This window comes from Phyllobates terribilis, unplaced genomic scaffold (assembly GCF_046119375.1).
Source record: "Phyllobates terribilis strain yellow unplaced genomic scaffold, ASM4611937v1 Scaffold_19__1_contigs__length_20705806, whole genome shotgun sequence".
NCBI lineage: Eukaryota > Metazoa > Chordata > Amphibia > Anura > Dendrobatidae > Phyllobates > Phyllobates terribilis.
This window is the reverse complement of record NW_027362779.1, coordinates 4911395-4927594: the sequence shown is the minus strand read 5'-3', so window position 1 is coordinate 4927594 and position 16200 is coordinate 4911395.

The following is a 16200-nucleotide window of genomic DNA, read 5'->3' as shown; positions in this document are numbered from 1 at the left end:
ACACGGCCAGCTCAGGGACGTGGGCTATCATACCACTAAAGGGGGAGATAGTCAGCAAGGGCAGAGAGAGAACGGTAGGCCTACCCACTCACCCTGACCAGTGGAGCTCGCCCGAATGCCCTCAGACACCCAGGTCCATTCCTCCCTGTACTCCTGGTGGGTCTGTGCCCCGAGCAACTACAGAGTCCAAATGAAGATCAAGATGACCTTGAATCCGCAGAGGACAAGGAAGAGATGATCAGCACAGTTCTCGGAGAGTTCCCCCGGACCTGGACTCAGATAAATGGCGCAATACTGGTACCCGTCCTACACTTCCTTCAGCCTACCCAGCAGGAGCCTACCGGAGAGCAAGAAGAGCAAGTGACTCGCCCCCTGGGCCGTGGGGCACTCGGATCCGGGCAGTGGGGGAACGATGGGAGTAGTAGTGGCAACCCGGTTCCGTGGCTCAGGGTGGTCAGGCCAGTGGTAGTCCGTTATGTGCTGATGTTTATGTCTGACTATGCCACCCGTGGATTGCGGTTATTAGGAACCGCCGCTGCATGCAGACCGCTGGGGCTGATGAGGTGTGCAGCTAGGGTAGTGTGACTCCCCACGGGAAGAGTGCGGCCCCAGGGCAGTATAATGGATGTTGGGAGTGATGGTGGTGAGAGTCCCAGTACCGGTAGTGCTGGAGGCGCGAAGGAGCACACAGACAATAGGTTGCAGTCCAGGGTCTTTACTGAAACAGGTAAACTGACCCATAAACAGTCCCAGCTAGGAGGGGACCTGGATGTCTGAGAGCAACGGGGAAATTGGCCCTGGTCAGGGTGAGGGTGTAGGCCTACCGTGCTTTCTGCGCTCCTTCTGGCTATCTCCTCGTTATAGGGTAACAGCCCACGTTTCCGAGCTTTCCGTGTATTCTCGCCTGTATGGCCTGCGACGTGGGTTCCTTTCTGCTCCCAGCCTTGTACGGCTTTACTGGTCCCTTCGGTTGTGGCAGGGCCTCCAGGCTTCTTAGGCCAAGGAATATACAGTCCCTTGCGGACTGGTTCTCTGCTGGAGGATGTGGAATCCTCCCAGCCTCAGACACCAAAGTCTGGTAAAGTCAGTCTCTTATCTGCCAAGACAGGCTTGCTTCGCCTCTTGTCTCTGGCTTGTGGCTCTCCTCCTGCCACACTTCCTCTTAGGTGCAGTGCAACTGTCTGTCCCTGTTCTGCTCTGGGACAAGTCTCAATGCTGAGACAGGCCATCCAGTTCTCCCTAACCCTGCCCCCAGCACCAGCTTTTATAGGGGCAGCCTGCTCCCCCTACTGGCCTTAGACAGGAGGCATTGCATGCTAATGTTCCCCTGACTAGAGAACCTCCCCCTTGCTCTCAGACACAGCTTTAATTACACTTGTGGCATCCATGCTAGGGTGACACATTCCCCCCTAGTGAAATTTAGTACTCCGGGACTAAACAATATACAAAGACAATATGCATACCATAAAACATTAGTATACAAGTGACGCACAGATTGAGTTCTTAAGGTCACAGTGTGGTCTGTGACCAGGTGTCCATATCACCAACACAACGGGGAGCCTTAACCAGGTGGGGGTCTGTCCTACCCCAAGTCCTTTACAGTCTTAGTTCATTCCTTGGTTAGGCTCCGAACGCAGTCCATACAAGGTCCTGGTTATAAAAAGTCCATAACCTGTGAGTCCTTAACCCACTGTCTGGTGGTGGACCAACCTGGCTTTCCCCACTAGCGTTAGGGTTACAGCTACCAGCTGGGTGTACAGGTAGGGCAGGCAGCTGTCTGCAGGTTCTTTGGCTTACCGCAGGCATGGCAGGCTCACTGTCAGCAGAGGGTTGACTCTCCTGGGCTGCTGGTACAGGCTCTTCTGCCTCTGGAACCGCTTGCTCCTCTTCACTTTCCGGCTCTGGTGTTGGTTGTTGCTGTGCCGGTTGCAGGAAATGCAGGACAGGTACCACTATGGCATCATTTATGCGAGTCCAGGACTGAGGGAACTCTCCGAGAACGGTGCTGATCATTTCTTCCTTGTCCTCTGCGGGTTCAAGGTCACTCTGATCCTCTTCTGCACTACGGAGTTGCTCGGGGCATCTTTTGAGGTGGTCTCTGGAGACAACACTAGTGGTTTCTCCTCCGTCCTTGGTGATTACGCACACCTTTGGGTTGTCGTGGTCAGACTGCAGTACGGTGTAGGGTTCCCTTTCCCACTGGTCGTCCAACTTATGTAGCCTTCTTTTTCGCTTTAGGACTTGCTCACCAGGTTCTAGGGGACCAGCAGGGGCGTGTTGATTGAAGAGTTTTTCTTGCCTCTCTCTCACCTGGGCCAGGCTCTTCTCCACACTCTCCTGTACCTTCTTGTACTGCAGTTGCCTTTCCGTATCCCAGTCCGCATCCGGGGAGGTGTCCTCAGGTATTAGGACTCCCATCTCCAGGTCTACGGGCAGCTTACCTGGTCTAGCTCGCATCAGGTAAGCCGGGGTGCAGTTTGTAGCATTCACCGGGATATTGTTGTATAGGTCTATTAGGTCCGGCAGTTTTTCTGGCCACAGGCTGCGTTCCTCCAGGGGCAACGTCTTCAGGAGATCAATGACTATATTGTTCATCTTCTCACACATCCCGTTGGTTTGTGGATGGTAAGGCGTTGTCCGAATCTTCTTACAGCCATAGAGGTTGCAGAACTCCTGGAAGATTTCAGCCTCGAACGCTGGACCCTGGTCTGTCAGGACCTGTTCCGGATACCCGTGTGGATGGCAGAAATATTGCTGGAAGGCTCTGGCCGCTGTTTGGGCTGTCAAGTCCTTTACCGGGACCACCACGAGAAAACGTGAATAGTGGTCCACGATTGTCAGGGCGTAGATGTACCCTGACCGGCTTGGAGCCAACTTGACGTGGTCTAGAGCTACCAGCTCAAGAGGCTGCGTGGTGACGATGGGCCTCAAGGGTGTCTTCTGGCTGGTGCGGTCCTTCCTCCTTAGGTGACAAGGGCCACAGTCTCTGCACCACTTTTCTACAGCTCCTCTCATGCCGACCCAAAAGAACCTTCCTCTTAGCTGGAACTCCAGTTTCTTCCAACCGAAGTGTCCCGCTCTGTCATGGTAAGCTCCCAGGACCATAGCTGCATCCCGCCTTGGAACCACGACTTGCCAGGTCAGCTCATGCGTCCGGTGGTTGACAATCCTTCTGCACAACTTGCCTTCGTAGAGGAACAGCTTGCTCTTCTCTTTCCATAGCTGCTTGGCTTCCTCTGGGGCATCTGGATCTAGGCGGGCGTCTTCCCGGGTCAGCAGATCTTTCACCAGGCGGACTGCAGGGTCACTATCTTGGGTCTCGGCCCAGCTGTGGTGAGGTAGGGGATTGATCATCACGGTTGTTAGATCCTCCTCTTTCACGCGGTGGGAGTATTGAGCGACTCCATACCGGTGAAACGCGGGGAGTTCTACCTCCTCCAGCTCTTCTGGGTCTTCGTCACCTTCAGGTAAGTGAGGCATCCTCGACAGGGCGTCTGCGTTGGCATTGGTTTTGCCGGCCCGGTACTTCATCACGAAGTCATAGTTGGAGAGACGGGCCATCCACCGCTGTTCTAGGGCACCCAGTCTTGCATTGTCCAGGTGTGTCAACGGGTTGTTGTCCGTGTACACGGTGAACTTTGCGGAGGCCAGGTAATGCTTGAAGCATTCCGTCACGGCCCACACCACCGCCAAGAATTCTAGCTTGAAGGAGCTGTAATTCTCCGGGTTCCTCTCGGTGGGTCTCAGCTTCCGGCTGGCGTACGCGATCACCCTTTCTCTGCCCTGTTGGTTTTGGGACAGTACGGCTCCCAGTCCCACATTACTGGCGTCTGTGTGGAGGATAAAAGGCTGGCCATAATCAGGGTAGGCCAGGATCTCATTCCCCGTGAGGGCCATCTTCAACTGGCGGAAGGACTCCTCTTCCAGTTTATCCCACTTGAAGGGTGGCTTTTGACTCCTGGACTTAGACTGTCCGATCAGGAGGTCCTGCATAGGAGCTGCCATCTTGGTGAACCCGGGGATGAATCTTCGTTAGTAGCCTACCAACCCGAGAAACTGTCTCACCTCTTTGATGTTCGAGGGGCTTGGCCAGCTCTTGATTGCCGTGACCTTGTCAGGGTCGGGGGCCACTCCTTCCGCGCTTACCACGTGCCCTAGGTACTGGACCTTTGGTTTCAGCAGGTGACACTTCGATGGTTTCACCTTCAGGCCATAGCCTGCCAGGGCTTCGAACACCTCGGCCAGGTGCTTGAGATGGTCCTCGTAGGTCTTCGAATAGACGATCACGTCGTCCAGGTAAAGGAGGACCGTCTCGAAGTTTCGGTGCCCTAGACAGCATTCCATCAGCCGCTGGAAGGTCCCTGGTGCGTTGCAGAGCCCGAAAGGCATGCAGTTGAATTCGCTCAGTCCCATCGGGGTGGTGAAGGCGGTCTTCTCCTTGTCAGCCTCTGCCACAGGAACCTGCCAGTACCCGCTAGTAAGGTCCAAAGTAGAAAACAAGTTAGCTGATTTTAGTGCGGCTAAAGACTCTTCTATTCTAGGCAGCGGATATGCGTCTTTGTGGGTGATACGGTTGATTTGTCTATAGTCGACGCACATTCTCGTGGTGCCGTCTTTCTTTTTCACCAGAACCAAGGGGGCTGCCCAGGGGCTACAGTTGTCTCTAATGACCCCAGCTTCTTTCATCTCTCTTAGCATGCCCTTTGCGTTCTGATAATGTGCAGGGGGTACAGGTCGGTGTCTTTCTTTTATTGGTGGGAGGCTCTCTGTGGGGATGTGGTGTTCTATCCCTTTTACTCTGCCGAAGTCTAGCGGGTGCTTACTAAAGACTCTCTCGTACTCCTGTACCACCCGGTAGACTCCTTGTTTTTGGTGCAGGGGAGTGGAGTCAGCACCCACGTGGAGTTTCTGGCACCAGTCCTCCTTTTGTTTCTGGGAGCCATTACCCTCCGCCTGTGGAGATGGAAGCAAGGGTTCCACGGCCCTGATAGCTTTGTGTTCGACAACAAACAGTTTGGCGAGTGTAGCGTATCTGGGTAAGTGTACTTCCCTCTCCCCAATGTTGAGGATGCGGACGGGCACCCTCCCATGACGGACATCAACCACCCCACGGGCTGTCAAAATGGTGGGCCTGCTGTCTGAGTACACGGGTTCTACCATGGCTTGGTAGTCTCTACCTCTCAACCCGATTGCAGTCCGACACCAGATCATCATTTCACTTTTGGGAGGCATGGAAATGGGGAATGGGTCACTCAGTCTTACGCTACCGATCTCACCACCAGACAGTTCTACCTGCTGCCGTCTCATCAGCGCTTTTATCTCCTTGTTGAGGACTCTCTGTTGGCTGGAACTAGCATTCACCGCCACCTGTTGTAGAATTACAATTACCTCTGAAAGACAATTTTCAATTACATTAGTACCCACAGTTATTTTAGGGTGACTTTCACGACGGTCAATGTCCACAATAATTACTCCCTGTGCCGGCTGTTCAACTTTACCAATTTTAATGGTCATCTCCTTGAACCCCATCTGCGGCACGGGTAAGCCATTACTGGCGATGATGCTCAAGTTACTGTCTGGATACCGTGTGATATCTGTCACTCTGTCTCTGTATACTGGAGGTAGGGAGCCTAAGCTGACCCTAAGCTGGGGCCCTGACTAATCCCTCAACCTGGAGGTACTGTTAAAGGTACAGAGGTCCAGGCCGCCAGTGTAACCCCTACCTCCTGAGGATCCCTGCACCTAAGTAATCTAGTCCTGAGAAGGACCCCGATCACAACAAAAGAGGACAAGTAATAATATGCCCACACACAGTACTTAGACGAACGAGACAGTACAAGGGAAAAACCAAAACCACCTTGCATACAAAAACTACACAACTACAACAGAGGGAACTCCAACGGGAAAGGAGATAAATGATAAAGCGAGGAAGGGAAAAAACACTCCAAATACACTTATCTCAGAAACTCCAAATACAACGATCCGCTCTGTAAGTCTGTGTGAAATGCTTTCACCGACACTTCCCAAACAGACCAGCAGGCATATGAAGGAGTCTCATTACAGCAACATTGATTGCAGCTGGGCGAGGCTGGACCTCGTCTAGCACAGAGAGAGAGAGAATTAACTCCCTCACTGCCGAAAACACCAAGCACCAAAAAGTCAGCTGCGAGAAGTCAGGCTGTGTAATCGTGACGATCTTCGTGGCGACACACCCGTGACAGTACCCCCCCTTCTACGAGGGGCCTCCGGACCCTCAGGGCCAGGTTTATCCGGGTGAGTCGTGTGGAAGGCCCGAACTAATCGGTCTGCGTTAATATCCGACGCAGGAACCCACATCCTCTCCTCAGGACCATACCCTTTCCAATGAACCAGGTACTGAAGGGACCGGCGATTAAAACGTGAATCGATGACCCTTGATACCTGGAACTCCAAGTTACCATTGACCACCACTGGAGGGGGAGGTAAAGGTGACGGTACCACCGGCGCCACATACCTCTTAAGCAACGATCTGTGGAACACGTTGTGAATTTTAAACGTAGGGGGGAGGTCAAGACGGAATGCCACCAGATTAATAATAGAACTGATTCTGTACGGCCCGATGAACCTGGGACCCAGTTTCCAGGAGGGAACCTTAAGTTTAATATTCCTGGTAGACAACCATACCCGATCGTTCACACTTAGGTCCGGACCAGACACTCTCCTCCTATCAGCCATACGTTTGTATCGGTTCCCCATAGTATTCAGATTCTTCAGCACCCCTCTCCATACTGAAGCGAGTGATGAGGAAAATCGTTCCTCCTCAGGAACCCCCGAAGAGCCCCCCCTACTGAAAGTACAAAACTGGGGGTGAAAACCATATGCCCCAAAAAACGGGGACTTACCAGTGGACTCGCTCCGCCTATTATTAAGAGCAAACTCTGCCAGAGGTAAGAAAGAAGCCCAGTCCTCCTGGTTCTCTGACACAAAACACCGGAGATATGTCTCCAAGCTCTGGTTCATACGTTCCGTCTGACCATTGGTCTGAGGGTGAAAAGCCGATGAAAATGACAAATGCATCCCCCGCCGTGCACAAAACGCCTTCCAGAACTTGGACACAAACTGAGACCCCCGATCAGACACCACATCGGAGGGTACCCCGTGAAGCCTCACAATCTCCCCAATGAACACCTGCGCAAGAGTTTTAGCATTAGGGAGAGCCGGAAGAGCGATAAAATGTGCCATCTTGCTGAACCTGTCCACTACAACGAGTATGACCGTTTTACCCGAAGACGGAGGGAGGTCCGTAATAAAGTCCATAGACAGATGAGTCCAAGGACGCTCCGGGATCTTCAAAGGTAAGAGGGCCCCAGACGGACGGGTATGTGAGGTCTTAGAGCGCGCACAAACCCCACAGGACGCGACAAAAGTTACCACCTCCTTATGTAAGTTAGGCCACCAAAACCGACGCGAGAGGAGATCCACAGTTGCTTTACTCCCCGGGTGTCCTGCCAAAACTGAGTTATGGTGTGCCTCGATCACCTTTTGTCGCAACTGATCTGGAACAAACAGTCTCCCTGGAGGTCCAACAGGGGCGTCCCCCTGAGCCTCCAATACCTCCTCCTCCAGCTCAGAGCATACTGCCGAAACCACCACCCCCTCCTGAAGGATAGGAATCGGGTCGTCCGTATTCCCGGCCCCAGGGAAACTACGAGATAAGGCATCCGCCTTTACATTTTTTGACCCAGGACGATATGTAACGACAAAATTAAACCTGGTAAAAAACAATGACCACCTAGCTTGTCTGGGATTCAGACGTTTCGCGGACTCCAGATATAGCAGGTTCTTGTGATCGGTGATGACGGTGACCGGATGGACTGCCCCCTCCAAAAAATGGCGCCACTCCTCAAAGGCTAACTTAATGGCCAAGAGTTCCCTATTGCCGACATCGTAATTCCTCTCAGCGGACGACAATTTTTTAGAGAAAAAGGCGCACGGATGCCACTTACCAGGGGACGAACCTTGTGACAATACTGCTCCCACCCCTACCTCGGAAGCGTCTACCTCTACAATGAATGGCTGTGACGCATCAGGTTGAATGAGTATGGGTGCCGAGGCAAAACATTTTTTCAAGGAGGAGAATGCTTGACAAGCCTTGTCAGACCACCTAGAAAAATCCGTCCCCTTTTTAGTCATGTCTGTGAGAGGCTTAACCATGGACGAGAAATTACGAATGAACTTCCGGTAATAATTAGCAAACCCCAGGAAACGTTGTAGTGCCTTAAGATTCTCTGGCCGATCCCACTCAAGAACTGCCCGCACTTTCCCAGGGTCCATACGAAAACCGGACGCTGAAACCAGGAAGCCTAAAAACTGGAGTTCCTGTACGGCGAACACACACTTTTCCCATTTGGCATACAGTTTATTATCCCGCAAGATCTGTAACACCTGCCTAACGTGCTCCTGATGAGACACCAGATCCGGCGAGTAAATTAAGATATCATCCAGATATATGACAACAAACTGTCCCACCAGGCGGCGAAAAATGTCATTAACAAAGTGTTGGAACACCGCCGGGGCATTAGTCAGACCGAATGGCATGACAAGGTTCTCATAATGCCCCTCCGGAGTGTTAAACGCCGTCTTCCACTCATCCCCCTCCTTCATCCTAATCAGATTGTACGCCCCCCTGAGATCCAACTTAGAGAACCATTTGGCGCCCACGATCTGATTAAAGAGATCGGGAATAAGTGGGAGTGGATACGGATCTCGGACCGTAATCCGATTAAGTTCACGGAAATCCAGGCAAGGGCGTAGGCCTCCATCTTTCTTCTTAACAAAGAAGAACCCCGCAGCCACCGGTGAAGATGAAGGTCTAATATGCCCCTTAGCCAGACTTTCTGAAATATAATCCTTCATGGCCTGCCTCTCAGGACCAGAAAGGTTATACAACCTAGCTTTAGGTAACTTGGCCTCAGGGAGCAGTTTTACAGAACAGTCATACTCGCGATGAGGAGGTAGTTCCTGACACCCTTTCTCCGAGAATACATCCTCAAAGTCCGCCAGAAATGGAGGTAAGACCCAAGGAGTAACCGCACCGATGACCGTGTTCATGCAGTTTATATTACAGAATTTACTCCATTGGCTTATCTCTCTGGTTTGCCAATTAATAACCGGGTTATGCTTAGTTAACCAAGGAAGGCCCAACACTATAGGAGCGGGAAGACCCTCCAACACGTAGCAAGACAACAGTTCTTTATGTATCGCCCCCACTTGAAGTTTTACGTCATGCACAGCTTGCAAAAAACTTCCCTGACCGAGAGGCCTGGCATCGATCGAGAATATGGGGATTGGTTTAGCCAACTCACTCAATCGCATACCTTGAACCCGGGCAAACCGAGCATCAACCAGATTAGCCCCGGCCCCACTATCCAGAAGAACAGATATCCTCTCAGTTCTCGTACCCACCACCACCTCCGCCGGTACGAGAAACTGAGACGAACCTAGGGACGAAATACCTATTCCCAGATTGCCGTCCACCACACAACCTGGGATCAACAGTTTTCCGACGACTCTTCACTCTGCAAGGGACGGGATGGACACCCCCCAATAAAATGTCCCTTTCTCCCGCAGAAGAAACACCTTCCTGTCTTATGGCACACCACCGGTCCCCTCCCCCGAAAAGATGTCCCTCCTAATTGCATAGGCTCCTCTGGACTGACCAGGGGAACCACCATATGAGGGGACCTTGTAGGAGGTGGAGTCATCACAGGGGGTCGAGTTATCCCGCACCTCTCCCGAAGCCGTCTGTCAACGCGAATAGCCAGGGCCATAGCGGCTTCCAGTGACGCGGGAGAGTCATACTGTGCCAACACATCCTGTAATTTGTCGGATAAACCTTGACAAAACTGGCTCCTAAGAGCCGGGTCATTCCACTGGGTGTCCGTGGCCCACCTACGGAACTCCGAACAGAATTCCTCCGCCGGACGATCTCCCTTCTGGATCCTACGTAACTTAGACTCAGCAAGGGAGATCCGATCTGGGTCATCATATACGAGTCCCAGAGCAGCGAAAAACCTATCCACTGACTGGAGAGCCGGGGAGCCCGGGGGAAGAGAGAACGCCCAAGATTGTGGGTCCCCTTGTAGGAGCGAGATGACAATTCCCACCCTTTGTTCTTCACTCCCCGATGACCGAGGCCGCAGCCGAAAGTACAATTTGCATGCCTCCCGGAAAACAAAAAACTTGTCCCGCCCCCCAGTGAACCTGTCAGGGAGAGCTACTTTAGGTTCTGGTCCGGCTTGCTCCAGAGGATGCAAAACCTTTGACCTAACGTCCGCCAGCTCCATGGACAAACTCTGCAACTGCCGAGCTAGACCGGCTACTGGATCCATGGTAGCTGGAGAAAAACTAAGTGGGTCGGTGAAAATGTCACGCTGTCTCTGTATACTGGAGGTAGGGAGCCTAAGCTGACCCTAAGCTGGGGCCCTGACTAATCCCTCAACCTTGTCTCACCACCAGACAGTTCGACCTGCTGCCGTCTCATCAGCGCTTTTATCTCCTTGTTGAGGACTCTCTGTTGGCTGGAACTAGCATTCACCGCCACCTGTTGTAGAATTACAATTACCTCTGAAAGACAATTTTCAATTACATTAGTACCCACAGTTATTTTAGGGTGACTTTCACGACGGTCAATGTCCACAATAATTACTCCCTGTGCCGGCTGTTCAACTTTACCAATTTTAATGGTCATCTCCTTGAACCCCATCTGCGGCACGGGTAAGCCATTACTGGCGATGATGCTCAAGTTACTGTCTGGATACCGTGTGATATCTGTCACGCTGTCTCTGTATACTGGAGGTAGGGAGCCTAAGCTGACCCTAAGCTGGGGCCCTGACTAATCCCTCAACCTGGAGGTACTGTTAAAGGTACAGAGGTCCAGGCCGCCAGCGTAACCCCTACCTCCTGAGGATCCCTGCACCTAAGTAATCTAGTCCTGAGAAGGACCCCGATCACAACAAAAGAGGACAAGTAATAATATGCCCACACACAGTACTTAGACGAACGAGACAGTACAAGGGAAAAACCAAAACCACCTTGCATACAAAAACTACACAACTACAACAGAGGGAACTCCAACGGGAAAGGAGATAAATGATAAAGCGAGGAAGGGAAAAAACACTCCAAATACACTTATCTCAGAAACTCCAAATACAACGATCCGCTCTGTAAGTCTGTGTGAAATGCTTTCACCGACACTTCCCAAACAGACCAGCAGGCATATGAAGGAGTCTCATTACAGCAACATTGATTGCAGCTGGGCGAGGCTGGACCTCGTCTAGCACAGAGAGAGAGAGAATTAACTCCCTCACTGCCGAAAACACCAAGCACCAAAAAGTCAGCTGCGAGAAGTCAGGCTGTGTAATCGTGACGATCTTCGTGGCGACACACCCGTGACAATATCAGCATCAGTCCAATACTGCTTAAAAAGTACATAAGGGATAGTGGTTACTTGCGACCCAGTATCCAGCAAGGCGCTCATGGGGATACCGTCCAGCACCACGGGTAAAACCGGGCGCCCCCCAACGTACTTATCACGCCAATTATAAGGGCCTGGTGATCTTATGCCTGGGGGTTGGCCCTCTGCCCCAGGTTGGACCCGTTTAAATTACAGTACCTGGAAGTGTGTCCAGGCTGGTTGCATCGACGGCAAATGGGCTGTCCATCCTCTGCGTAGCGGTCTGTGGGCCTCCCTCGGAACGACGGGATCCTCCTCTGTCGACGCCACGGGACATCCTCCGGACTTGAAGCCAGCTCGATGGGTCTTGACGGGTCCACTTGTAACGCCTGGACGGTCCTGGTCAACGCCGCGACGCTCCTGGTCAGCTCCTGGACTTGGTGGTGCAGGTCTTTCGACGGGGCTTGGTTCAGGGCCTGTGCATCAGCCCCCACGGGGTCCATAGAGGAGGGCGCCGCCTCCTGGTGGTAGGTGAGAGCAGGGCGCCAGGGGTTTATAGCGCCACTGGTTGCAGATTCACGGAGCACCCTTATGGCCCTGTCCTTAAATTGGGCAAAGGTCAGGTCGGGGTTCTGAAAGAACATGAGGCGCAGTTGGGCCCTGTGGGCGCTAGACAGCAGACCTTCTATGAATTGTTCTGTTAGCAGCTTATCCGTTTCCTGCACACTGCCAGGGTCAGTTTGTTGAATAGCCCTCAGGGCTTCCTGCAGATTTAGGGCATAGTCTCTGATGCTGTCCTGTGCCCGCTGCTTACATCCATAGAACCTCATTTTAATCTCAGCAGAGGTACGTGTGTCAAAGGTACCCCACAGCCGGGCCAGAATACCCTTCACAGTCCTTTTCTCCTCAGTGGGCCATGATTTTACCTCCCTTTGGGCTGCGCCAGTTAACTGCCCTGTCAGTATGCTGACCTTCTGTTCCTCTGTCAGGGGGTAAACGTGGAACAAACTGTATAGCCTTTCCTTGAAGTCAGTTAGGGCATGGGGCTCCCCTGAGTACTTGGGCAGCCAGGCCGCTCCAGGGATGTAGGGCAGGGAAAATGGCATCACCGCTGCTGCAGCTGCGTTGGTGGTAGTGGGCGCCTCCGTGTCCGACATCTTCCTCCCCCCTAGTTAAGCGTGGCCTACCTTCCGACGATCCTCTTCTGTAGGCCGCGGCTCCGCTGCTGCTGCTATGGACGAGGACCTGGCGTCGCGTCCTGATGACGTCAGCGTCACTCTCTCTCCCTTCCAGGACCTTGTGCAGCGTCGGTGCGGTGGGCGGAGCTTCGGATCTCGCGCGGTTTTGACGTCCACGCCCCTCTTCTTCCCGCGCGGCGTCCTGAAGATGGCGTCCGATGGCGGGAAACAGCTGCGGATGGCGGGAAGACGGCAGAAGACGGCGGGAAACGGTCCAAGATGGCGTCTGATGGCGGGAATCGGCTCCGGATGGCGGGAAACGACTCCGGACGGCGGGAAACTTCGCCACAGGTAAGTTACAAAAGTCTTTTTCAGGCACGCAGTACCCGGTGGTTGTGGACACGAAATCCTGCCGACTACGCCAAAGCTGACTCGCCCCCTGGGCCGTGGGGCACTCGGATCCGGGCAGTGGGGGACCGATGGGAGTAGTAGTGGCAACCAGGTTCCGTGGCTCAGGGTGGTCAGGCCAGTGGTAGTCCATTATGTGCTGATATTTATGTCCGACTATGCCACCCGTGGATTGCGGTTATTAGGAACCGCCGCTGCATGCAGACCGCTGGGGCTGATGAGGTGTGCAGCTAGGGTAGTGTGACTCCCCACGGGAAGAGTGCGGCCCCAGGGCAGTATAATGGATGTTGGGAGTGATGGTGGTGAGAGTCCCAGTACCGGTAGTGCTGGAGGCGCGAAGGAGCACACAGACAATAGGTTGCAGTCCAGGGTCTTTACTGAAACAGGTAAACTGACCCATAAACAGTCCCAGCTAGGAGGGGACCTGGATGTCTGAGAGCAACGGGGAAATTGGCCCTGGTCAGGGTGAGGGTGTAGGCCTACCGTGCTTTCTGCGCTCCTTCTGGCTATCTCCTCGTTATAGGGTAACAGCCCACGTTTCCGAGCTTTCTGTGTATTCTCGCCTGTATGGCCTGCGACGTGGGTTCCTTTCTGCTCCCAGCCTTGTACGGCTTTACTGGTCCCTTCGGTTGTGGCAGGGCCTCCAGGCTTCTTAGGCCAAGGAATATACAGTCCATTGCGGACTGGTTCTTTGCTGGAGGATGTGGAATCCTCCCAGCCTCAGACACCAAAGTCTGGTAAAGTCAGTCTCTTATCTGCCAAGACAGGCTTGCTTCGCCTCTTGTCTCTGGCTTGTGGCTCTCCTCCTGCCACACTTCCTCTTAGGTGCAGTGCAACTGTCTGTCCCTGTTCTGCTCTGGGACAAGTCTCAATGCTGAGACAGGCCATCCAGTTCTCCATAACCCTGCCCCCAGCACCAGCTTTTATAGGGGCAGCCTGCTCCCCCTACTGGCCTGAGACAGGAGGCATTGCATGCTAATGTTCCCCTGACTAGAGAACTTCCCCCTTGCTCTCAGACACAGCTTTAATTACACTTGTGACATCCAGGCCAGGGTGACACACAAGCAGCCCCAGAGGCAGAAGAACCCATGCCAGCAGCCCAGGAGAGTCATCCCTCTGCTGACAGTGAGCCTGCCATGCCTGCGGTAAGCCAAAGAACCTGCGGACAGCTGCCTGCCCTACCTATGAACCTAGCTAGTAGCTGTACCCTCAATGGTAGTGGGGAAAGCCAGGTTGGTCCACCACCAGACAGTGGGTTAAGGAGATCAACCAGCAGCACTAGGGGACAAACACCAGCTCGCTGGAGGATATAAGTGCGAGATCTAAACGTACCATGTATATATTTAATATGTTTTTTACCTGTAACTAATAGTGTTTTCTCCAGTTTTTCTACATATATGGACTGACAGGTTATGAACTTTGGATAACCGAACTACCTTGTAAATAGTTGCACTTGGTGCCTCTTGCGAAGACAGCCACGGAAGAAAAACCTGTCTGGCGTGGCCCCGAGTGGTCCAAAGTAGTTTGCTTCGCCTTGCAGCCACGCCCAGGGCCAACGCTTGGGGTTTGCTTTGGACATGTCCCCGCACCGGTTAAGACTTCGCCTTACTGGGTGAAACGGACACCCGGTCACAGACCACGCTGTGACCTAAAGAACTCAATATGTGGTGTTGTTTGTTGTTTTCTTCTCTGTTGTGTTTATGTTATAATTTATACCCGGTATTCGTGTTTCTTGTTAGTCCCGGAGTACTAAACTTTACTAGGGGGGAATGTGTCACCCCAGGCCTGGATGCCACAAACTTGTAAGGCTGTGTCTGAGAGCAGGAGGGAGGTTCTCTGGTCATGGACCATTAGCCTGCAGCACCTCCTGTCCCAGGCCAGTAGGGGGGGCAGGCTGCCCCTATAAAAGCTGGTACTGAGGGCAGGGTTAGGGAGACCAGGACCCACTTCTGAAGCATCCAGAAGGGTTCCCAGAAGAGAGGGACAGGTCAACGGCAGCTGAGGAGTCCAGGAGGCTAAGGAGGAACAGCAAGCCAGGGACAGAGGCGACGAGAGTCGGTCCTGGCTGAGAGAGAACTACATACCGGACACTGGGATCCGAGGCTGTCAGGATTGCAAGTCCTGCAGCAGATCATCTACCTGCGAGGGATTTTAGGTCCCTTGGCCAAAGAAGCCTGGAAGCTCCGCCACACAGAGGGACCGGTACAGCACAGAGAAGCTATAGGTACCTAAGGCCCGAGTCGCAAGCCATACAGGCGTAGTACACGGCCAACTCAGGGACGTGGGCTATCATACCACTAAAGGGGGAGATAGTCAGCAAGGGCAGAGAGAGAACGGTAGGCCTACCCACTCACCCTGACCAGTGGAGCTCGCCCGAATGCCCTCAGACACCCAGGTCCATTCCTCCCTGTACTCCTGGTGGGTCTGTGATAAGATCTGCAGTAAAAGACCCTGGACTGCATTATTGGACTCTGTGTGATTACTGCTGCGCCTGCACCATCACCCCCAGCATCCTATTACACTGCTCTGAGGCTACACTCCTCCCGTGGGGAGTTGTACTATTCCCTGCTGCACCCCCAACACCAGCCTCAGCGGTCTGCCCCGCAGCGGCGGTCCTCCCTGACCGCAATCCACAGGTGGCGTAGTCGGACTTTCAAAACCTACAAATACACTGCCACAGCATTTGGTCTGACCACCCTGAGCCACGGGACCGGGTCGCCACTACTACTCCCAGCATTGCCCTGTTGTCTGGTTCCGAGAGCCCCACGGCCCAGGGGGCGAGTCACTACAAGTAAGGATAGACGATACAATAAGCTCTATCGTAATATGTAGCAGCGAGTCAGCGGAATGTATCAATTCTAATATTGAGCAGAATTGATTTCAGCCTGTTGATTTTTCCCTCCAGAACAGTGGAGGGCTCCTCGGGAAAATAAATTGGCCATCCCTGGTATAACGTAATACTAAAATCTCACAATTTATGAGAGAAAACTGTATTTTATAACGATGCTTCCGTACATAAATCGAGAGAACTTCTTTTCATCAGACGACCCCTTTATCACCTATCCAAGGTGATCGGTGGTGTCCAACAGCTTAGAGCGGCACTGATGGGCAGAATGCGGCACTTTTATCACTTTTGGAATTGGGCAGCGGTGCACATGCTCAGTCTGACCTCCATTCTTG